The 26,140-nt window shown below is 39.4% G+C and overlaps 1 long non-coding RNA gene across 1 annotated transcript; it reads left to right on the top strand.

Moving 5' to 3' along the window:
• The first annotated feature begins 24,886 nt into the window (after positions 1-24,886).
• Positions 24,887-25,902, top strand: LOC138843291 (uncharacterized). The gene is made up of 2 exons (XR_011377995.1): positions 24,887-25,089; positions 25,625-25,902. It is a non-coding gene; the product is annotated as an uncharacterized lncRNA (long non-coding RNA).
• Positions 25,903-26,140: the final 238 nt, after the last annotated feature.

Genomic DNA, 26,140 nt, shown 5'->3' with positions numbered 1-26,140 from the left:
TAACTATGACTTATTCAGTTCAACAATGTGTCATTGAGTAGTTCCTATGGAATATCTATTTGAAAAATCAATTAGATAGAGTGGTAATACAAGTGATATATTGGAAATAGAAAGTGATGTGGAGCAAGCACAGAGGAGAGAAGTCCGATGTGAAGACGAGGGGGCTGAGTGAAGACCACAGCCAAGATGATGGCTGGGGTGGAACATGGAGGTTGAGCTTTTCCCAAGGAAAGAGTAAATGTGACCATTCCAAGTCTAGGGGGCAGAGAAGTCTTAAAAGATGCTAATAACATGGAACATTGGTTAACTCTACAGTTATTTCTGGAATCCAAAATAACAGTGGGAACCAGGTGCAATGTGGCTAAAAGGAAAGCTGTGGAAAGGTTATGCTGGAACAAGTGGAATATGTCCAGGTCAAGGTGGACACTTTAAAATAGAATTGATACAGAAATTTCATAGTTAGCAGAATGTTGAATACTAACTATGTCTAATATGTAATGAGGGCAAACTGTTATGCTAGGGCCTATTCTCAACTCCTTAATGCATATTAACAAATTTAATACCATGGAGACATAGGTTTATATGATTTTATTTTAATTTTACAAAGAAATTCAGATGCTGAGAACTATGACCATCTGCACTAGTCACAGAACTAAAGATTTAAACAATGTGATTTTGGTTCGAGAAAAGAAAATAAAAAGTTCACAACCACTATGCTATCACCAAGGTTCTCAGGTGCCATAGGAGGACTTAATGGGTGAGGTAGACCAGAGAAGGTTATAATCTTCACACATGAGTCCCTCCTGTTTTTCATGGTGCAGGTCAAATGTCATTTTTTTTTTTTTTTTACAAAATTTCTCCAAATATCCTTACCAGAAGTTGTTTGCCCTATTGGAAATATACCCAGTAATTTTTTATGGTAGATAATATGTGACTTAAAACACTTCTTAAATTTGTGTCAAAGTGGATTTAATGAATCCAGCATCTTTCTGTGAATTTCCACTTCACTCCTAAGACCTGTATTGAGACAGAGTTTGAAATTGGAGGTACATGATAAGTATCAGATGAATGCATGATTAGAAGAAAAGAAGAAGTAAAACAACAGTGATATATTTTTGGAAGCCAGTAGGTGGTCAAAACTGAGTACTCTGAATAAGTGGGGAAAACTGGAAACTGAACTGATTTCTGCAGGTGATTCTCTAAACACTCAGAAACTGGAAGCACTGGGTTTTGGGATTATAAAAGGGTAGTTGCAATAGACAGAGAAGGTAGAGTAGAAAGCCTGATAATTTCGGTCTGAAATTATGATGGCTTGACTTAGCACAGAAAGAGAGAAACCCCAGGGACAGGAAAGGGTACAAGACTCATTACTTAGAAAAGCAGCAAATGTCACTGTGACTGACTTTATAAAGGAGGGGAGGAATGAAGTGGCATCGGGTACAATGGGTTGGCAACCGAGTGGTCAGAGAAGTGTTTGTCTAAGTTCTTCAGCGGGAGGAGCATCCGAGGCTCAGCTGTGAGGCATGCCCCCATGCGCTTAGTGAAGGCCTCCTTGGCTGGCAGGCTAACCTGAACACCCTTCTGAAAGGTACAGAAACTTCCCCATAAGCCAGAGAGAACAAGACAACGTGGAAGCACTTCCCGGCCTTCTGTAGAAAACAGGGAATGTTCTTTTGTGCTGGCAACCTCCTGCTGACATTCCTACAGCACATTTTCTGGGGCCGCCCTCTTTAGCTTCCTCCAGCCAAGATCCTACACAGACACAGACAGTCTGAGTCCCGACCCTCCTGTCTCCCGAAGCTCTGCCCTCTGCTACCCTTGCTGGGTCTGTGAGACATTACTTTTGGTGATCTGGCTGCTTTCTGGGACGAGTCCTGATTTGTGAGAACAAATCCTATATGTGAGGTGACACTGGCGAAATGCACATCGTGGCAAGAAGCAGCTGGAGGTGCTTCTGCAGCAAGAGATTTGCTCACACTGATCTGCGCCTTGTTTTACAAGCTCATGTTAATGAGCTGATGTAGGAGTCTTTGAGGAAATCTATGGAGGGCCGCTTGCACGATTAAATGGAAGATCCTGTCAGAGCTGCATCCTCAGTGGACGCTTAAAACACATCCCTTAACCAGGCGTCTTTATTCTTTAGCTGTTCCTTAGTTACAACTGAAATAAGTTCCCTAGTGGTCACACATTTCTTTCCTACGTTTTCTTATTTCTGAAGGCTTTCCCCCCTTGGTTGTTATTTGTTTTACTTGAAAACATAATGAGAATACAAGAGAGAAGATGCACATATATCACCTTTGGAATCAAGCCATTATTTTCAAGACGTTTAAAATATAAACTTACACAAAGGAAAGATATAAAATCCACAATTTTCAGGGAGTTATGCTAGCTACATTATGACTTTAATGAACCAGATCAATATCTCTCTAAGTAGCTGTCTCCTTCCAGATTTACAGATAAGAGTCTTGAGAGTCACATAGAATAAGTGTGTATCCTATTCAAAGTCATGGATGCCAGTGGTGTAGATTTGATTTGAACCAAGTTGTGTCTCACGTCAAGGTTTTATTTCTAGTATACCACCTTACTTTTTTGTCTTCATGAAGAGTAATGGCTGTATCCATATGTACGGTTACACAAAAGAATTAGATAGCAGTTGTATCCGAAAATATTGCAAATTAGTGAAAAGGTCATGAACTAATCAAGCTAATGTAAAAAATTGTGAAATATTTAAAAATCTTACTGATTACTATTTTATTTATAAGTTATATAGTGTTCAAATGACTATGATTTTAAACCACTCATTCTATCTTTCAGTACTACTCCTTATAGTTTGGAAATATTAGGGTAAGTGTTTTATTGTATATTGAATTATTAATTTTGAATGTATATCTTTTTTGAACTTAATACAATTAAATGTTTAATGTTCTCTTGAATTTGGGTTGCACAAATGAATTACAAAATGTTGAGAACATTTTTTTTAACTTTTATTTAATGAATATAAATTTCCAAAGTACGATTTATGGATTACAATGGCTTCCCCCCCATACCGTCCCTCCCACCCACAACCCTCCCCTTTCCCGCTCACTCTCCCCTTCCATTCACATCAAGATTCATTTTCGATTCTCTTAATATACAGAAGATCAGCTTAGTATACATTAAGTAAGGATTTCAACAGTTTGCTCCCACACAGAAACATAAAGTGAAAAATAATAGATGATTTTTTTAAATGATGATGAAATCAGATCAGACCTATTGTCATGTTTAATCCCAGTGAGAGTCAAGTTGGGAATTGATAATTTTTTTTTTTTTACAGAGGATCAGTTTAGTATGCATTAATAAAGATTTCAACAGTTTGCACCCCCATAGAAACACAAAGTGAAATATATTGTTTGAGTACTCCTTATAGCATTAAATCTCATTGCACAGCACATTAAGGACAGGGATCCCACATGAGGAGCAAGTGCACAGCGACTCCTGCTGTTGACCTTACCAACTGACACTCCTGTCTATGGCATCAGCAATCTCCCCATGCTCCAGTCATGAGTCTCCAAGGCCATGGAAGCCCTCCGAGTTCTCCAATTCTTATCTTGTTTAGACAAGGTCATAGTCAAAGTGGAGGTTCTCTCCTCCCTTCAGAGAAAGGCACCTCCTTCCTTGAAGACCTGCTCCCTCCACTGGGATCTCACTCACAGAGACCTTCTGCCAGAGTGTCTTGGCTTTCCATGCCCGAAACACTCTCATGGGCTTTTCAGCCAGATCCGAATGCCTTTAGGGCTGATTCTGAGGCCAGAGTGCCATTTAGGACATCTGCCATTCTATGAGTCTGCTGACCATCCCACTTCCCATGTTGGATCACTCTCCCCTCCATTCACTCTATTGGTTAGTGTTAGCAGGTACCAGACCCGTCCATGTGCTCCCCTTGACTCCCAGTCCCCTCACTATGATCAACTGTGAACTGAAATTGATCACTTGGACCAGCGAGATGGCATTGGCACATGCCACCCTGACGGGACCGAACTGGAATCCCCTGGTATGTTTCCAACTCTACCATTTGGGGCAAGTCAGCTTGAGCATGTCCCAAATTATACATCTCTTCCCTCTCCCATTCCCACTCTTATGTTTAACAGGGATCACATTTCAGTTAATTTTCAACACTTAAGAATAACTGTGTATTACTTACAGAATTAAACCAGTCATATTAAGTAGAACAGACAAAAAAACTACTAAGAGGGATAATGTATTAAGTTGTTCATTAACAGTCAGGGCTATGCTGATCAAGTCACTGTTTCTCATAGTGTCCATTTCACTTTGAAAAATTTAGATTTAAGAAAAATGTTTTTAAATTTTCTATGGATTTACATAATTTCTATAAAGAAGGAAAAAAAGAATGAGTACAGCATGAACATGTATATTTGTGTAGTATCAGAGAAGAAGAAAATGAGATGGGATTTGGATCATTCTATAAATGAACATCTGCTCCTTAGAGAAAAACGTTTACTCTAGGTTTTTATAGTTTTATTTGTGCTCTGCTTTATTGTTGTCAGTAATAAAATTATTTGTTATTAAAACAAGAAGTATATTCTTTGATTATTATATATTCTTCATTTTCTGAATACAACAGCCCACAAGAAATCTGGATTATGGGTATTTTGAGAATATAAGACCCACCAACTTATAGAAAATGATTCATAGATTTAAATTGCTTTCATATATAAACATTAGTTTTACCGATGTGATTCTTAAAAACATTTGTGAGATTTTACAACCTATATGATTACATCTCTCTTTTTGCAATGTCTTTCAAGATTAAGAAACATGACATAGAGCTTAAAGTTCAAGTCTCGAAGATCTGTCCCTGTTCTTGTGCAATTACCTACATCACTCCCTGACACATGAGAGGTCTTGATCAAGTTCAGTAGACCCTCTCTTCCAGGAGAAATTTCAAAAATTTTTATACCAACAGAAGAGTTTCATCTTTTAAATTTAGCAAATTTAGGCAATTGATGTGTAAAATGCATTTTAATGAATATAATAAGGGCAGTTTTATTGAATGATTGTGTATTAGTGACTGATACATCCAGTCTTTTAGCATCAGGTATTAGCCAGGACTTAACTCCTAATGGTTAGAGATTTCTGTCTACTACTCATGTTTAAATGAGCATCAACTGCATTGGCAGAGGAGAAATCTACATTGGAAAATCATTTCTAAAATTAAGTGGAAAGGAGTGAATGAAGAAGGTTATTGGTTTCTATCAAATTCAATGTGATGCTTAAAACTATCAGGGGAACACAGGCATAATGCCACGTTTTAAAATCTTTTTTTTTTGTTTTAACTAAATCTTTGTACTATAAGGAGCTATTCATGGTTTGGTGATAACATTTTGCAAATAAGCTTCTTCCTTTGATTCTGCCAGCTGTTCGACTTATACTTTTGGGTTTCATTCTAGCACACAACATAGGTTGTATCAACACTGGTTTTAAATATATTCTTTGTTATGAGGTCATCAATGCATTTTGTGAATTTCAATTACATTTAGAAAGAATTAGCATTTTATGTATAAGGCAAAGCATCGTTCAAGGGAAAGATGGAAAACAAGCAAAAACAATGAGAGGTAGGATTATAAAAATCTCTGTCTTTTATTGGTATAAAGCAAGGCATAATGACAAAGTACATCACAAACGGTGCTTGTTGAAACTCTGCTTTCTGAAAGCCTTATTTTTATATTGACTGCCTCATTAGTGCTGATAGTGATTTATAGAAAATGAGAAAGCATTCCTGGGGAATTTAATTCTTGTTCACGTTATATATACATATCCATATTAGACTAGGTTCAGAATAATTTTCTAGAATCATGGGACTGGAAAAATGAAAAGAATTACCTCCTGGGTCTAGTATGAGTATTTTGGAAAACTCTTCAAAATAAATTATATTTGTTTTAACCAACTCTAGAAACTATAGAATTGTCACGTTTATTTTTTTAATTTGTCATCAGTCCTTGGGCTTTTTATGATGACTCTGTGATGAAATACAAAAAAATCTTCCTAGATCTGGTTTGTTAATGATCTTGCAGAGCTGTTTTCCTAAAGAGTTGAATACTTTTGACAATGCCCATTTCAGTTTCATGTATCTCTTAGATTTTTATCCAAATACCACATTTGTGAATTTTACATTATATTGTAAAGTTTCTGTTTCCTAAAGTGCACTGGTACCATGGGATCTGTATATATTTAAAAAAAATAGAAATCATCCTGGGGAGAGCACTGAGAGCAAAATGTTGAGTTTTCTAAACCCATATCATTTTTTTTTCCACCTACAAAGATTCTTTCAACCCATTAGCATGGAAAAGTCCTGTTTTAAAAAAGATTTATTTTATTTTTTTTAACTTTTATTTAGTAAATATAAATTTCCAAAGTGCAGTTTATGGATTACAATGCCTTCCCCCATAACTTCCCTCCCAATCGCACCCCTCCCATCTCCCGCTCCCTCTCCCATTCCATTCATATCAAGATTCATTTTCAATTATCCTTATATACAGAAGATTGATTTAGTATATATTAAGTAAAGATTTCAAGAGTTTGCACCCATACAGAACATAAAGTGTAAAATACTGTTTCATTACTACATATAGCATTAATTCACATTGGACAACACAGTAAGGACAGAGATCCCACAGGAGGAGTAAGTGCACAGTGACTCCTATTGTTGACTTAACAAATTGACACTCTAGTTTATGGTGTCAATAATCTCCCTAGGCTCTAGTCACGAGTTGCCAAGGCTATGGAAGCCTTTTGAGCTCGCCGACTTCGATCTTATTCAGACAAGATCATAGTCGAAGTGGAAGTTCTCTCCTCCCTTCAGAGAAAGGTACCTCCTTCTTTGATGGCCCGTTCTTTCTATTGGCATATCACTCACAGAGATCTTTCATTTAGTCTTTTTTTTTTTTTTCTTCCAGGTTGTCTTGGCTTTCCATGCCTAAAATACTCTCATTGGCTCTTCAGCCAGATCCGAATGCCTTAAGGGCTGATTCTGAGGCCAGAGTGCTGTTTAGGACATCTGCCATTCTATGAGTTTGCTGTGTATCCAGCTTCCCATGTTGGATCATTCTCTCCCTTTTTGATTCTATCAGTTGTATTAGCAAACACTAGTCTTGTTTGTGTGATCCCTTTGACTCCTAAACTTATCAGTGTGATCAATTGTGAACTGAAATTGATCACTGGGACTAGTGAGATGGCATTGGTACATGCCACCTTGATGGGACTGTATTGGAAACCCCTGGCACATTTCTAACTCCACCATTTGGGGCAAGTCAGCTTGAGCATGTCCCAAATTGTACATCTCTTCCCTCTCTTATTCCCACTCTTATATTTAACAGGGATCACTTTTCAATTAAATTTAAACACCTAAGAATAATTGTGTGTTAATTACAGAATTCAACCAATGGTATTAACTAGAACAAAAAATACTAAAAGGGATAAAGTATTAAATTGTACATCAACAGTCAGGACAAGGGCTGATCAAGTCACTGTTTCTCGTGGTGTCCATTTCACTTCAACAGGTTTTCTTTTTGGTGGTTGGTTAGTTGTCACTGATCAGGGAGAACATATGATATTTGTCCCTTTGGGACTGGGTTATTTCACTCAGCATGATGTTTTCCAGATTCCTCCATTTTGCTGTAAATGACTGGATTTCAACAGATTTATTTTAATTATTTGAAATGCATAGAGGCATGGTCAGGGGGTGTGAAACAGTGTGAGAGAGAGATCTTCTGTCTGCTGTTCATTCCTCAAATAGTTGCAATGGCTAAGGCTGGAAGCCAGAAGCTAGGAACTCCATCTGGGTCTCTCAAACAGATGACAGGGCCCAAGCACCATGGTCATCTGCTGCTGCCGCTTTTCCCAGGTATATTATTAGGGACCTGGGTCAGAAGCAGAGCAGTGGGGTCTCAAACCAGCACTACAGTGTAGAATACGGACGTCTCAGGTTGTGGCCCAACCCACAGAATCACAATACAAGTCAAAGGGAAATTCTTGAGTTGACTTGATAATGTGAATTTTGGTGTAATCATTTAAGAAACATAAGCGAAAGAGCAAGATGGTGACTGAGTAATGTGCTCCGAAGAACACCCAACCAATGCTAATAGCTTTCATGAATTGATTCACTTTTCTGAGAGACAAGGAAGCCACGTGAGAGATTACAATGCCTGGATTTATTATATATTATATATTTTAATATATAATTTATGTATTTAAAGTATATTTAATGTTATATTATATATTTATTATAATAATATGAAAAGACACATTGAAGATGATAGAGAGAAAAGAGTCACTATATCATCTCTCTCTTAGCTTCATGTAGTGCATTGTGGAAAATTCCTTGGAAGACAAAGAAGGAATAAAGTCCAGATGTTAAACTTAAAACTCAGTACCAGAGTGCTAAGTTTTTTTTATTTTTTTTTATTTGACAGGTAGAGTTATAGACAGTGAGAGAGAGACAGAAAGAAAGGTCTTCCTTCCATTGGTTCATTCCCCAAATGGCCTCTATGGCCTGTGCTGCGCCGATCCGAAGCCAGAAGCCAGGTGCTTCCTCCAGGTCTCCCATGTGGGTGCAGGGCCCAAGCAATTGGGCCATCCTCCACTGCTTTCCCAGGCCATAGCAGAGAGCTGCACTGGAAGAGGAGCAACCAGGACTAGAACCCAGCACTCATATGGGATGTCAGCACCACAGGCAGAAGATTAACCAAGTGAGCCATGGCACCGGCCCAGAGTGTTAAGTTTAAAAACTTAAAAGTAAACTATCATGAAACTTGGAGTTGGATAGAGCCCCACAGCCTCTGTCCCCACATCAGTACTGACAAACTAAGCCTTTGGCCAAGAGGCTATCTCCATCTGCACTCTCCCAACCTGTGCCAGACAGTGGAGTGAAATACCCACCACTGAAGTGTAGGTTGACTAAATGAACTTAGAGATTTGCGTTGAAGCTTATTGCTAGACTAGCAATGGTAATCTTCAGACCATATTAATCCCAAAGAACTCTCTCTCTCATCCAGTGCTCACAGATGCATTCTATAGATCAACTCTGGCATCAGGGTGATGGATGAGTCTTTTAACTTATATCATCCCGAGCCCCTTGTGGGTTTATTTCATGGAAGAAATGACAGAGTCTTCTAACCTTTAGATTTAGGTGCTTAGTGTCAGCCTGAAGCCAAAAAGGTGTCCTCACTATCTCTCCCCCAACCATGGATAACAGCAAGGAGCAAGACACTAACCAGGCCGGCGCCGCGGCTCACTAGGCTAATCCTCCACCTAGCGGCGCCGGCACACCGGGTTCTAGTCCCAGTCGGGGCGCCGGATTCTGTCCCGGTTGCCCCTCTTCCAGGCCAGCTCTCTGCTGTGGCCAGGGAGGGCAGTGGAGGATGGCCTGGGTCCTTGGTCCCTGCACTTGCATGGGAGACCAGGAGAAGCACCTGGCTCCTGCCTTCAGATCAGCGCAGTGCGGCGGCTGCAGCGCGCCAGCCATGGCGGCCATTGGAGGGTGAACAAATGGCAAAAGGAAGACCTTTCTCTCTGTCTCTCTCTATATATATCCACTCTGCCTGTCAAAACAAACAAACAAAAAAAGACACTAACCACTGGAGAATAGCATAATAATGTGTCTTGGTTTTGATACAACCATCTCTGGGAAGATAATACTGGCTGCAGTCCCTAGGCCAGTGCCTGTGAACAGAGACCCTGAACTTATTATCTTGGTCTCAAGGGATCCATAGACCAAGTCGATTGGAGTTCTATCACACCAGCATCACCTCTGGTTGGTTGCAGCATCCTCAGGTTGATTGGAGTTCTATCACACCAGCATCACCTCTGGTTGGTTGCAGCATCCTCAGTTAATAAGCATATCTCGGAAGCAAACACTGGTTTGGGTCATACTCTATGATGTGCCACCCTTGGAGAGCTGCAGGTTCAGAGTGTGACCTACCACGTAGTATAGATGTCCACTGGACAGAACATTCTACTCCTACTCAACACCAGACAGTATAACAAGGAAAGAGTGATTGCTTGGGGAAAGAAGAGGTAGATAAACACCAAGGAACTGCACTGAAAAATGAGAGTGACTTGTGCACCCCTGCTGAAATTTAGGCACGTGCTACCACATTGCTGGCCACCCCCACCTCCATGTTGATACCTGAAGACCCCTTCAGGAATCCAGGTTGATGCTTCCATAACCACAGACACAGCAAACTGAAGTCTGGTACCCTTGACACTCTATGCCTCACCCTCTGGGCTGCTACTGAGACCATGTTTGGAGTGAGAGGAGCACCCCACGTCTTCACTGCTATGCTGTCAATTACTTTGGAAGAAGATATAGGAAGACTGGTATTTTCTACTTAAAACAAAGGAAGGTAGATAGCCCACAAAACCAACACATGCAGATATATTTTCAGGAAAAAGCCCTTTACTACAAATACCACTAATTAAAAGTGATAGGGACAACTAAATCCATCAAATGCACAGTGTCATTATAGGCACACAGGAAGTACGAAAAAAAGAAAAAGAGGCAACACAAAGCACCCAAATGAACACAATGATTCTTTAGTAACAGACTCCAAAGAAAAGAGTGACAATATATCTGATAAAGGATTCAAAAGAATGATTATAAAGGCTCTCAAAGAGAAACAAAAGAATATACACAGATGGTTGAATAAAATTACAAAAATATTCCATGATGTAAATGAGAAATTCAGCAAAGAGATATGTATTTTGAAAAAGAACCAGACTGATTTTGTGTAAATGGAAAACTAAATAAGCCAAATAAAAATGCACTTGAAAGCATCAACAACAGATTTGATCAGACTGAAGAAAAAACATATCTGAACTTGAAGGCAAGTCATTTGAAATATATCACTCAGACATTACAAATAAGTAAATACACACATCAATACACATACATACAATAAAATAATAAAATAAAAAGGAATGCTAACAACATATAAAACTTTTGGGACACCATGAAGTAAACAATATTGAAATTGACAGGATATCTGAAGGTGACAAGAGAAGTAGAAGCAAAGAAAATCCAATCAAAAAATAGCTAAAAATTTCCCAAACTAGAGTCAGCTATGGATATGAAAGAGTGGGAGGTCATTAGGGCCCCAAATAGACATGCTTAGAAAAGATACTCACCATGACAATTTATAAACACACTCTCAAAAGTGTAACACCAAATGAGAATTCCAAAACTTTTTAAATTCCTGTTAGAATAACAGCCTATTTTAAAAATCCAAAAAATGAATCTTTTTAAAAGATGTATTTATTTGAAAGAGAGAGAGAGAGAGAGAGAGAGAGATAAATATCTTCCATCTACTGGTTCACTCCCCAAAAGGCTAAAGTGGTTAGGGTTTAGGCCATTGGGAAGCCAGGAACCAGGAGCATCTTCTGGGTCCTTTACAAGGGTGGCAGGGACTCAAGTACTTGAGCCAACTCCAATTGCAACACATTTTTCTTTTTTTTTAACTTTTATATAGCAAATATAAATTACCAAAGTACAGTTTTTGGATTGCAATGGCTTTTCCCCCTACTAACTTCCCTCCTGCCTGTAACCCTCCCAACTCCCGCTCCCTCTCCCATTCCATTCATATCAAGATTCATTTTCAATTATCCTTATATACAGAAGATCAATTTAGTATATATTAAGTAAAGATTTCAACAGTTTGCACCCACACAGAACATAAAGTGCGAAATACTGTTTCAGTACTAGTTATAGCATTACTTCACATTGGACAACACATTAAGGACAGAGATCCTACATGAGGAGTAAGTGCACAGTGACTCCTGTTGTTGACTTAACAATTTGACACTCTTGTTTACGGCGTCAATAATCTCCCTAGGCTCTAGTCATGAGTTGCCAAGGCTATGGAAGCCTTTTGAATTCACCGACTTCGATCTTATTTAGACGGTCATAGTCAAAGTGGAAGTTCTCTCCTCCCTTCAGAGAAAGGTACCTCCTTCTTTGATGGCCCGTCCTTTCTACTGGGATCTCAGCAGCACATTTTTCAACAGAAGCCTATAAGTCATGAGGGAATAGAATGATACATCTCAACGGAAAATCAAGAACACATCACCAAGTGAAGTTTTATTTTTTATAAATGAAAGAGAAACAAAGGCTTTTGAAGACAAGCAAAAGCTGAAGGAATTCATCACCGCCATTACAGGCTTACCAAAGATGCCGAAAGGAGTCCTACATACAGAAGAACAGGATGATAGCAACTATCGCAAGAGCATGTGAAGGTAGAAAACAACCCCAAACAGAATATTGTAAAACTAACAAGACTAAATTAGTACTTATCAATAATAGCTTTAAATAGTAATGGACTGAATTCCCCAAACAGTGCAAACTGGAAGAATGAATTAGAAAACAGGACCTAGTGACTACTAGTAGTGACTACTAGAAACTCCACTTGCTGATGAAGAATAACACAGAGCAAATGCAAACTAATGGGAAGATATTCCATGCAAAATGGAAGTTAAAAGCCAGCAAGTGTATTCATAACAGATAAAATAATGATAAAACTATACGAGGAAACAAGGTTGCTGTTCTATGATCAAAAATCAATTCCCCAAGAACATGACAATTTAAGTGTATACCCACCTAATGCCAGAGATCTCAATTTTATAAAAGCAAACATTATTAGATCTAAGGGAAGATATAAACTTCAGTCGAATAACAGTGGAGGACTTCAAACTCCCACTATCACCAATAGGTTGACAAACTATCAACAAACACACACCAGAGTTAAACTACACTGTAAACCAAATTGACTGGCCAGCTCCGCGGCTCACTAGGCGAATCCTCCACCTGTGGCGCCGGCACCTTGCTTTTAGTCCCGGTTGGGGAGCCGGATACTGTCCCGATTGCTCCTCTTCCAGTTCAACTCTCTGCTGTGTCCCGGGAAGGCAGTGGAGGATGACCCAAGTGCTTGGGCCCTGCACCCACATGGGAGACCAGGAGGAAGCACCTGGCTCCTGGCTTTGGATCATCCCAGTGCGCTGGCCGTAGCGGCCATTTGTGGGGTGAACCAACAGAAGGAAGACCTTTTTCTCTGCCTCTCTGTCTATCTCTGCCTTTCAAAACAAACAAACAAACAAACAAACAAAAAACCAAATTGACCTAACAGGAATTACAGAACCTTCCATCCAATGCCTAAGAACATATTTATTTTCATTGGCACACATAGAAATTTCTTTGGGATAGACTATATTATTGGGCTATAAAATTTCAGTAAATTAGAAAATGAAATCTTATGTATCTTTCTGAATACAGTGGGCTCAAACTAGAAATCAACAGTAGAAGAATCTCTCAAAATTGTACAAATCATGGTCTTGAATCAACAATGGTTCATTGAAAAAATTAAAAGGGATATTTAAAAATGTGTTGTGGGGGCTGGTGCTGTGGCTCCATGTTCTAGTCCCGACTGCTCCTCTTCCTACCCAGCTCTCTGCTATGGCCTGGGATAGCAGTAGAAGGTGGCCCAAGTCCCTGGGCCCCTGCACCCACCTGGGACAGCCAGAAGAAACTTCTGGCTCCTGGCTTGGTTAGGCATAGCTCCAGCTGTTGCGGACATCTGGGGAGTGAACCAGCGGATGGAAGACCTCCCTCTGTTTCTACCTCTCTCTATAACTCTGTCTTTCAAATAAATAAAATAAATCTTGAAAAAAAATAAAAATGTGTTGGAAATTGCAACTCAGCATATCCCAACTTGCGGGATACACAAAGGCATTAATCATAAGTAAATTTATGACAATAAGAATCTATATCAAAATATAAGAAACATGTCAAATGAGCAACTAAATAGTACATGCCAAGGACCTGGAAATACAAGAAAAAACTGGACAGGAGAAGGCAAGAAATAATAAAGATCAGACCAGGAATAATGAAATGGAAACTAAAAAAGCAAATACAAAAGATCAATGAAATGAAGAGACGGTTATTGAATGAAAAACAAAATTAATAAACATTTGATTATATTAACACAGGGAAAAGGAGAGAAGTCTCAAATCAATGCAGTCAAAGAATTTTAAAAAATGAAATACTGCAACTGATATCTTATTACTACATAAGATAATCTGAAATCTTATGAGCAACTACATGGCAACAAATTGGAAAAACTAGAAGAAATGGGTAAATATCTGGAGACATATAATTTATTAATATTAAACCATGAAAGCATAGAAAAATCTGAGCAGACCAAAAACAAATAATTGGATTAAAAAAAAAAAAAACAACAAAACTTCCCAACAAAGAAAAGCCTCTGACCAGATGACTTCAATACTAAAATCTACCAAATTGTTAAGGATTGATTAACACCAATTCCTTTTAAAAATATTCCAAAAAAAAAAAAAATGGAAGGAAGACGATTCCAGTAAGTTGAGTTGGAGAAAATCCTTTTAAAAAACAAATAATTATGTTGAGGTGGATTCGTTCTGGCAAGAGGTGCAGAGTCACCACACAGACCCCGGGAGTCGGGTGAAAGTGGGCCAGAGGTGAACAGCACACAGACTCGTTTATTTCAGTTGGTACAGCAGCTTAAACAGCCAAAGCAGCAATCTTATCAAGGGGCTGTTTATGCCCTAACCAATCACAGCCTGTTGCCAGGCAGGCTCTGTTGCCAGGTGGGTTTCAAAGCCATTCCTGAGTAACTGACAGTTGCTTGCCAGCAGCCACCTTGGCATGGCCTTCTCACTCCACCACAGGTGACCAGTGTTTTGCTGTAGTGGGTAAAGCTGCTGCCTGCAATGCCAGCACCCCAGGTGAGCTCTGGTTGATGTCCAGGCTGCTCCACTTCTGATCCACCTTTTGTTAATAGCTAGAGGAAAGCAATGGAGGATGGCCCAAGTACTTGGGTCCCTGTCACCCACATGGGACAACCAAAGGAAGTCCTTGGTTCCTAGCTTTAGCCTGATCCAGCCCCAGCGATTGCGGCCATCTGGAGAGTGAACAAGTTGATGGAAGATCTCTCTTTACGTCTCCCTCTTTCTGTATCTCTGACTTTCAAATAAATAAATATTTCTTAAAAATAAGTTAACAAATGATAATGGCTGTTTGGAAAAAAGGGATTCTTTATATAATGTTGGTGGGAGTACATATATTATATGACCATTATGGAAAAAAATATGGAGATTTCTTAAAAACCTGAAAACCTGACCCAGTTTTCACACTTCTGGGCATATATATATATGGGAAATGAAATCAGCATATGAAAGAGATGCCTGAACTGCCACGTTCATTGCAGAATTACTCACAATAATCAAGACATGAAATTAACATACTTAGCTATCAATGGATAAATGGTTAAAGAGAATGTGATAAGTAGGTAGATACAATGGAATAATATTCTAGTATAAAAAGAATGACATGCCATTTGCTGAAAAACTGTAAAACTGGAAATCATTATGTTATGCCTACTACTACTTTGACACACTGGCCACCTCTTTTCATAGTGGGGTTCATGACACGTGTCCCCTGAGCTCTCTTTTGGAATGTTTTCTGGTGAATATTCTCACCTTACATGATGCATCTGTTCAGTCATGCCCGCCCTCAGCCTTTTTACTGATTTTATATGATTTTAATATCATTTTCAATTCAGATCATTTGTGGCTTTCTGAATGTTTCTCATTACATTTTCATTCCAGCACTGAGATAGGCCAATTCCCTGGTTATCCTTGCAGGGTTTATTAAATGTTATATCTTGAGAAAATGCCCTGATCATTGAACTCTTATCCAATCCTATATTTCTGACAACTTAATCAAGCAGTCTATAATTTAAATCTTAAAAATACTTCCCTGGCTTCTAGTGTGCATGCTATTTAATTCTTGAAATGCCTTTGGTATAAAGTCTGCACCTTTCTTTATTAGTCCTAGAAAACTCCTAGCCAATTGTTATTGGAATTTAACATGTGTTATAGGTCCAACACCTTGCACTGCAGGTAGAGGTATCTCCTAAGGGGACACCAGCAGTCTCCCAGAGGAGAGACCTTTGTGGTGACTTATAGCATAGTGGAAATAATGCAACTTACCTGAGAAGAGTGATCAGTTCTGCAAGCCATTAGAGTGCGGAATTGGAGGAACAAGACCTAGTATCTTCCGGGTAATCTGTGTGGCTGATCTCATCCCATGTACAGGGTCCTGACATGTGCACAGCTGACCTGCCTTACCTGAACAGTTAGACATCTGGGACTTGTGATGCTAGCAATTATGTCATTGACCTGTGGCTCAACTGTGCTGTACCTTCCCCAGGAAAAGCAAAACTTTCTGCAGTGTTCTTGCCTTCTGGCTCTCACACTGAGTGGCTCCCTCCATGATAAAGTCCACTGCCTGCCGTAAGTCAGTCCCACATCCCCATTCAATTGCCTGCCTTCTGTAACATTCTGAGTCTGCTTTCAATGGTCTGAGTTTTCTGAAGAACAGATTCCAAGATGGGAGCAGACATATGAGAGATTTATTAATGAATGTGCCAATGAAATAGGATAGGAAGCGAGCTAAGGGAGATGGTAGAACCATCAGACTGCCAAGCATGTCTGATCCTCGTCAGAGAGAAAAGAAAGAATGAAAGGTTAGGAGGATATCGCCTAGATTTCAGCACAGTTCTAAGGAAGTTCAGTCAGCCCATGGGGACGCTGAGCCATACTCACTCTATTATTCCTGTCATGCTCAGTTCTTGCCTAGGAGCAGCCTATAAATTGTTTGGCCTTGGAGCAAATGCCATGATGGATTTGAGAAGGTGGCACCTGGGCCATGAGTTAATTATACCAGTAAAGTCAGGGATGCGGTAAGTGCATTTTCAAGATTGGCACAGTATCAGCATTTTCTCAAATAAACAACCACAGAGTAATTGCACTTGAAAGTTCATTTATTAAATGTGAGCCATTCAGTCACCCTATTATAATATACCACAATATACTGTATACCTTTAGAATGCATCATTATTCAGTATGGCTCATACCCAGCATGCAATTTGGTTTCAATAGTAGGAAATCTAGTAATTATCTAAGAAGCTAATTCAAAATAAAAACCATATGATTGCCAAAAATACTAAACATACATTAACTAATTTTTTGGCTATTTTAGATTTAAACATTATGAATAAAATAGATATATGTGAAACAGAACTTTTATCTGACTATACATATATTTAGCATACTGTCTTATAGTGTGATACAAGAATGTCATAATTAAGAGAGCAAGGATATTAAATTTTGTTTAGACTAAGTTAAAATTGTTTTATGATTACTAGTCTTACAATAATTTATGAAAATAAAATATTAAAAAAATTAAAAAATTATCATTGAAGATGTTATAATGGCAAAATCCAGAAAGTGAAATATAATAAGGCCATTATTAACAGAAATGTTTAGTAATATAGACATATCCAGTATGAAAGTATTTATGTATCTGTATGTGAAAAGTTCAATGAGAAAATCTAATGAAAGTAAACATCTCTAACAGGTATATTATGTGTAAAATACTTAGAAATTCACCTAACAAGAAATGTCCAAGACTTATGAAAAAGTTACAAAGCTACCTAGAGCTATAAAATAGACACATAGTCTGCTGCTGGATTGGGCGGTTTTATACAAATATGCCGCTTCTCCAAAAAGAATCCATTAATTTAACAGGGTACTCTCTATGTGCTCCTTTAGTTGTTAATGAGATTATCCGAGTTTTAAATTCTTGCACAAAAAAATCGCCTAAATAGCCAAGAGATTTCCTTTTAAAAATTAATTAACTTAGTTTTTAACAGATTCAAAATGGGTCATGGATACAATTCTAAGAATATAATGATATTCTCTTCCTCCCTCCCTCTCTCTTCTTTCCTTCCTCCCTTCTTGCTCTCTCTCATTTTTAAGCTAATATATTTTTAATTTACATTATAGTCAAGTGCTTAATGCTCCACCAAATAAAGAGTTTAACAGGAAAAAGGGAAAGAAAAAAGGATCCCAGTTTAGTGAGAATACAGGCAAGTAGTCAAGAGAATTCTGATGATGTAGAATAATACAGGCAGTAGCCATAGACTTTCCAGCTTCTCCAAGATGTGATCCATATAATTATCAGTGACAAAATCGACCCCGATTCCATTTCTACAGTTATAAAGGCCAGCCACTCTGCTTTAACACAAGATGCTGAGAGTGAAAAACTTGTTGTGGGGAGCAACTCGGACTAGACTAAGTTACTGGAATTAAGACTTATTCTATGCATCTGCTCTCCCACAATATGGCGCTGGGAGAGGAGGAAACAGCTTCTACTCAGCTGCCTCCAGTTCAACCAATAAACAGTACGACCTGCTCCTGATGGGAGGAGAGCAGCGTACTCGGCGTGTGGGTAGCAGAGTTGGGATTGGTGGAAGAGGACTATAAAGGAGGAGAGAGACAACATGCACCAGGAACATCTGAGGGAACACCTGTGCAGCCCCCGAGAGAGCTGGCTGGCGGTGTGCCGCTCCCCCGCGGAAGTGGGGAACGTGGCAGGGGGAACTGCCCTTCCACGGAGGTGGAAGGGACAGTAGCCAACCCGGGAAGAACCAGCAGCAAACCCGGGGAGGGCCGAGCAGACGAAAGAACAGCGCAGGGTCCTGTGTCGTTCCTCCACGAAGACGGGGAGCGACACTTGTTACCGGCTCAAGTATGCAGGGGCTTTATTCCACCTTTTATCTCGCCTTCAGCATTTACTGAATCCCAGTTTTGCTCCAGGTTCAATTCTGGATTCAGTGTATACAGGGCTATGAGTAAGACAGACAATTCTTTGCCCTCCTGTTGTACTCATTCTAGTGGGTCGTATGCTATACTGCACAAGGCTGTGATTCAGAATGGCCCAGCACACGGAAGTGGTCTCCAGCCGGTGTCCTGGAAGGACTGCAATGCTGTAGTCTCACACAGGTCAGTCTGCTCCCAAAAGGACCACAGCTAAGCGTCCTGGAGAACTGACCTGGCTCTGTTGACCCACACTGTCCACCTGTAATGTTGCCTCTGTTCTGCACACCCAAAAGGTAATCCTTCATTTTCATTTGAGAATATTGCTGTCCCCTACCTCCTCCATGTAAAACCTACTGAGTTGATGCCTTCATATATTTTTTTGTAACACAGGTACGAATTACTCAGACGCAGTATCATTTGCCTATTAAATCCCATTTTGGCAAGAAACTATACTTAATAAATGTTAAAATATACTGTGGGGGCTAGTGCTCTGGCTTAGTAGGCTAACCTCTGTCTGAGGTGCCAGAATCCCATATGGTCACTGATCTGGGTCTCAGCTGCTCCTCTTCTGATCCAGGTCTCTGCTATGGCCTGGGGAAGCAGTGGAAGATGACCCAAGTGTGCTGGACCCCGAACCCATCTGGGAGACCAGGAAGAAGCTCTTGGCTTAGGATCAGACCAGCTCCAGACGCTGTGACCATTTGGAGGGTGAACCAGTTGATTGAAGACCTCTCTCTTTGTCTCTTCCTCTCTCTGTCTGTAACTCTACCTCTCAAATAAATAAATTAAAAAAAAATCTTAATCTGTGAAGTAATAAGACATAGAACACTATAATGCTAATTCAAAAACAAAAAGTAGTCCTTGTGGTCCAGTGGGTTCTGCATCCTCTATTAGAGTGCTGGTCCTGGCGACTCTTATTCTGATCCAGCTTCTTTCTAACAAGCTTGGGAGGCAGCAGATGATGGCCACCTATATGGGAGGTGTGATTGGAGTTGTTGGCTGCTGGCTTTGTCCTGGTTCAGCACCAGGTGTTGCAGGCATTTGGGGTATGAACCAGCAAACAGAAGATTTCTCTCTCTCTCTCTCTGTGTCTCTTTTACTCTGTCTTTCAAATACATAAATAAGTTTGTCTTAAAAATTAAAAGATAAATAAATGGAACAAAATACAGCTTTAAAATCTATTTAAAATATGATAATATTTTAATAAATAATGCAAAGAACACTGATAATCAAAATGAATCAATTGATTCCAATTGCCAGAGGACATGAAACAGCCCATAGGAAAGCAACAAAGAAAATTGGGCTAATTCACTAATTGTTTCATGATAAATTTCCAATAACCAAACATCTTAATGTAAAATAAAAAACATTTGAAGTACAAGAAAAAAGGGAAATATATTGCACTCATTTCTTTTTTTTTTCTTTTCTTTTCTTTCTTTCTTTCTTTTTTTTTTTTTTTTTTTGACAGGTAGAGTGGACAGTGAGAGAGAGAGAGACAGGGAGAAAGGTCAAAAGGTCTTCCTTTACCGTTGGTTCACCCTCCAATGGTCGCTGTAGCCAGCACACCACGCTGATGCGAAGCCAAGAGCCAGGTGCTTCTCCTGGTCTCCCATGAGGGTGCAGGGCCCAAGGACTTGGGCCATCCTCCACTGCGCTCCTGGGCCACAGTAGAGAGCTGGACTGGAAGAGGGGCAAGCGGGACAGAATCCGGTGCCCTGACCGGGACTAGAACCCGGTGTTCCGGCGCTGCAGGCTGAGGATTAGCCTAGTGATCCGCGGCGCCGGCCTATTGCACCCATTTCTAAACATTGCACAAAAACAACAGTAAAAATAATTGTTGATTTCAACAGTATAACAAAATTTCTTCATAGAAAAAATTCTTAACTGCAGTAATAAATATAAGTAAAAATGAAGCACCAAAATTTGCAACATGTATTTTCAATTTTCAAAACCTGCTAAAATAAAACCTGATGATGGTTATTTCTTTTGTTTGTTTCCTTTACGGTAATAGCTTTGAATGCCATGGTTGTTATTTGAGAGTTTTGGGTGTATTTTACTTTGTTCACTTTAATATTGTTAAAAATTACATGCTCTTATAGAGTATTTGCTTTCTCCTTTAAGTAATATAATGACAATAAATTCAACCTTTGTTAACATATGACTTTAGCCTTTCAAATTTTTCAGAAGTTTGATTTAAAAGGTTAAGTAAAAACCACTATTGCATATTTAAATAAAATATGTCAATGGTGCATTAATATGTGACTCTATATAATATTTAATGATTCTCAGGAAAAGATAAATCTTCAATGAGAAACAGTATTCAAATTTATGTTATTTTAAATGGCAATTTTTTGTACACAAAGGGAAAATGTTTAGATCATTTAGAAAATTGAGCTATGGCATGTTATTTATTACATCATCTTCCTGTCCAATCAGTAGTGAATCAAAATGTCCATTTCTTTTGCATTACCTGAGCATCCTTCATAAATTCATGGTTTTATTTAAAAAAATACAAGGTAGGAAGAGAAACTTGGAAATTAGGCAACAATAAACAAAGGTGTTTTTTATGATCACAAAAACAATACACCCTTTTCCATACTGAAAATGAAGATGCTAGTGGTGTTAGCATGCCCAAACCAATGCATCCTGGACAGAAACAATGAATTGTGATTCAATAACAAGCCTATAACTTTTAAGACTTAGCGGTTTCACTTCTTATGTAACCATATCATCACTGCTTCTTATTGACCCTAATGTTTTGATGTACCTAAAACCTTAGTATCACTTTACATTGTCACAAATTGCATCCCATTATTAATAAGTACAGGCTTTTCTAACCTGTTCCCAAATAGTTAATGGTATTGCTTTGGGGAAAAGAAAGGTGAATATAAATATTAGAGAGTCTGACTTTTTCCTCTGCTATTCAGTAAAACATGTTTAAGTCATTTGAGGACTTTGTTAACTAAAGAAGTATGTTGACATATTTTCAGTGGTGACACATTTTACGGTGAAAGACTGGGTATAATCGTTTTAATTAGTAACTTCTTTACTAATTAATGCTGTCGATTCAGCATTCAAAATGATTTTTAAAGAAGCTAACAAGGTCCTGTTTTCTTCTCCTTCACACTTCGCTCTGTTGCTCGGTCCTCAGTACTCACTCTGACTTGCAGGATCCTTTCTGTTGCCTGCCCATTCCTGCTGCCGCTGCTGTCTTCTTCCCCATTGTCCTTAGCTCTGATGACACTGGTTTTTTTTTTTTTCTTTTCTGATTCCTGGAAGTGATTTCAAGTGCTCTGACCTCAGGGTCCTCCTACTATTCAGAATTCTCTTCGAAAGAACCTTAATCTTGGTTTTTCTTAAATAACTGTATGAAATTTTAAAAACTCAAGGAAAAACTGGAATTAAGAGAGGGTTTTATTTGGTGCAAAAATTTTCTGAAATCTGTGCATAGTGCTTTCTGCATATGCCTTCTGAGGACTTTTCACGTTGTCACCTGTCTGCTTACCTGGACTTGAGAACTTGCAGTTGGATTCTTTGGCTTCTCTGACTTCTTAGCTACTCCCTCGTCCTCGGGCACTCTAAGAATACTTTTCTTTCCTTCACCACCACTCTCCTCAACTGGCCCAGGGTCTTGTTTTCTTTAATCATTTCTTTTTCTTACTTATTTATTTATTTAAAATTTATTCATTTATAAAGATGAACAAATTTCATGCATTTTATATATACATACTTAGGAGCACGGTGATCCTACCAATCATTTTTTACAAACTTCTTCCTTGAACCTTCATCTTCAAGAGCTCTGGTTCCCTTCTATTTTGCATACCCAGGCAGACTTTTCCTCCCTCTTTATTGCTTTGATACAAAAATACTCAGGAACTTAGAGAAAAAACTAAACACTTTAAAAAGCAAACATTCTCCAACTATATAATGTATCTTCCACTATTTCTTGTTTATTCCGCAACTAGTCTTTCTCTCAACTACCCTTTTTTCTATTTTAAGATTTTATTTATTTATTAGAAAATCAGAGTTTCAGAGAGAAGGAGAGACAGAGAGAGATCTTCCATCTGCTGGTTTACTTCCCAGGGTGAGTCAAGGCCAAAGCCAAGAGCCAGGAGCTTCATCCAGGCCTTGAGTGCAGGGGCCCAAGGATTTGAGCCATCTTCCTCTTCCTTCCCACGTGCATTAGCAGGGAGCTGAGTTGGAAATGGAGCAACCAGGACATGAATGGACCCCCTTATGGGATGCTAGCATTGCAGGCTTAGCCAGCTGCTCCATAGCACTGGCCCCACTACTCCTTTTTCACATTAACTCTTACTATGTATAATCCCAAGAATGCCTGGCTTTGTCCACTGAAAATTTTATATTTTGCTACTGATGAGGACTGGTAGGCAGTTGGTGAAGGAGGAGAGACTAAGGACTGCCACCAGCCAAACCCCACAACCTTTCCCTTCTGTTTAAGGCCATTCACCATCATCCCTGGACCTCACTTCCCATCATGTCTGAGATGCCATGGCACTTTCCTAGAGATGACCCATGTGTGCTCCATTCCTTCACAGAGATGCCATCACACTTCAGGGATTTCCATAAATAAGACACGGAGCAGGCAGCTCTCAAAGCCCTGCTCAACCTCTGCCTCCTTTGAGTTTTAATTAGGCCCTCCTCTGATCCTAGAAAAGGATAACTTCAGCTTTGTTGCAAGCAGCAGCCCTTCCTTGCTTGTGAAGAGATTGCCTGCACTCACGTCTGAGTGTGTACTGCCTTTTCCATCAACCTTGCTTTCCTGCCCACCTGTAGGTCTCCTCCAAGATTTCTATTCTCACTTGGAGACAAGAAGTTGAAACACGCTCTGCCGGGAGTCAAGTCCCACACACCGCTACTCTAAAAACTGAGTAATGTCTAATCACAATGTACTGTGCCTTTGTGTTTAAATAGCATGTCATAGAATGACAACGAATTTTATTTCATAAATTTTGATTAATTATAATTCGGAACATGTGTTGAGGAAGTTGGAATGGGGGCCACTTCTGAGCCTAGGCCTTAGGACTTCACATATTTCTACTGGGTTTCTTCCACATATGCCCCCTCTATGGAGTAAACTGCTTTGGTTTGTCTTATACCTGTAGTGAGGGCCAGGGATGCCCAGCTTCTGAGGTCAGGAGCAAAGCTGCCCATCTGAGCACAGCACAGATGGCTTCTGAGTTTGGGGTGGTTTTTTATGCAATGAGAGCAACCAGTCAATCCATGCTAACATATATGTTAATAAAAATTGTGTATTTTTAAAATTTTTAAAAAAGATTTATTGTGGCTGGTGCCGCAGCTCAATAGGCTAATCCTCCACCTAGCGGCGCCAGCACACCGGGTTCTAGTCCTGGTCAGGGCGCCAGATTCTTTCCCAGTTGCCCCTCTTCCAGGCCAGCTCTCTGCTGTGGCCCGGGAAGGCAGTAGAGGATGACCCAAGTGCTTGGGCCCTGCACCCAATGGGAGACCAGGAGAAGCACCTGGCTCCTGCCTTTGGATCAGCGGGGTGGGCTGGCTGCAGCGTGCTGGCCGTGGTGGCCATTGGAGGGTGAACCAACGGCAAAAGGAAGACCTTTCTCTCTGTCTCTCTCTCACTATCCACTCTGCCTGTCAAAAAAAAAAAAAAAAAGATTTATTGTATTTATTTGAAAGAGTTACATACAGAGAAGGAGGGAGAGGGAGGTAGAGAGAGATTTCATCTGCAGAATTACTTCCCCAATGACTGCAACAGCCAGGACTGGGCCAGGCTAAATTCAGGAGCCAGGAGCTTCTTCCCAGTCTCTAACATGGTTTTAGTGGCCCAAGAGCTTGGGCCATCTTCCATTGCTTTCCTGGGCATATTGACAGGGAATTGGATCAGAACTGGAGCAGCAGGAATCTAATAAGTGCCTATGTTGGATGCTGGCATTGCAGCCAATGATTTAAAACATTACACAACACCAGCCCCTGTATGTATTTAACTGATGTATAAAAATTATACCTATGGCTACATATCAGGTATTATACATTGTGCACATGTGTACACTATGTAATGTTCAATCAGGATAAACGTATCTACCTCCTCAGTTTTCATTTCTTTATGGTAAAGCATTCAAAATCCTCTCCATTTTTTTAGTAGCGTATACAGTGTATTATCATCTGTAATCATCTGTTGCTATGCAGTAGAATGCCAGGACTTGCTGCAGTCTAACTGTAACTAAGTTACCATTCATCAGTCTTTCCGCCTCCTTCCCTCCCCTCTGCTCTCCTAGGGGCTGCTGATCACCATTTGACTCAACTCCTATGAGACCTGTGTTACTGGACTTCACAGAGGAATGACATCTTGTGGTAGCCTTCTTCCTGTGCCTTATTCCACTGAATACAGTGACCTCCAGTTCCAGCCGCACTATAACTGGCAGGATTTCACCCTTTTTGTGGCTGCATATTACTCCACTGTGTATAGCTACCACATTTTCTTTATCCACTTTTAGTTTATTTTTATCTAATTGAAGATATTATCTTCCTCTGAATATTTTGGACAGGAAATGATTCATTCAAAAATGTTTGCTACAGGCTACATTTCTCATTTGAAGGAAGGAATGTTTCATATATATCTTATTGTGTGTGTATATATATAGACATAGATATTTAAACATTACTTGTTGATTAAACTTCAGAAGTAAATCTTAGTTCAGTTGTAAGTTTTCATCCGGGTAAGAGTCCTCTTTTAACCAACTCTACATCTCAGCAAGCACTTACTACTCAAGGCACTGTGCACAATAAGCATTCCTTAGTGCTTGTGGAATGTATGAATTGATTTTAAATTTCTAATATTCCAAATGGCAGTGTATAAGAAGCCAAATTAACTTCTTTTTTTCTTTAGAGTTGTCTGGCTGGGTCTGAGAATGAATCTGATGAGAGAACCATCACAGAAGAAACACACACAAGTTTATTCATTGTACATGACCTGGGAGACTTCATAAAGAATTGAAGACCCTAAGAACGAGTCAGAGGGGAAAGTTAATACACTGAATCTGTGAAAATGTGCAATTGTGACAAAGCAAGGAAGCTCAAGCCAAGGAAGCTGTTCATGGAGAAATGACTGGAAAGATAAGGGTTGGTTTAGCAATACTTGCACACATTTCTCTCCGGTTCAACTCTTCATCACTGGTCCTTCCTTCCTCCATGTGCAATGGGGACATCCTCCATTTGGAATTTTTATCTTCTGCTTTTAGGAAAGTTGCTGTGCCATACTAGTATCTGTTGTAGTGTGTGTGTGTGTGTGTGTGTGTGTTGTAACTACCTTTAACTCAAAGCAGTGAACATGCTGACAGGGTATATTTTGAGGTAGTGTGTTCTGAAATCCTTCAGAGAAAACATGTATATAACTAAAACAATT

The sequence above is a fragment of the Oryctolagus cuniculus genome, chromosome 8 (genome assembly GCF_964237555.1).
Source record: "Oryctolagus cuniculus chromosome 8, mOryCun1.1, whole genome shotgun sequence".
Lineage (NCBI taxonomy): Eukaryota > Metazoa > Chordata > Mammalia > Lagomorpha > Leporidae > Oryctolagus > Oryctolagus cuniculus.
This window is presented reverse-complemented; position numbering and strand designations above follow the sequence as displayed.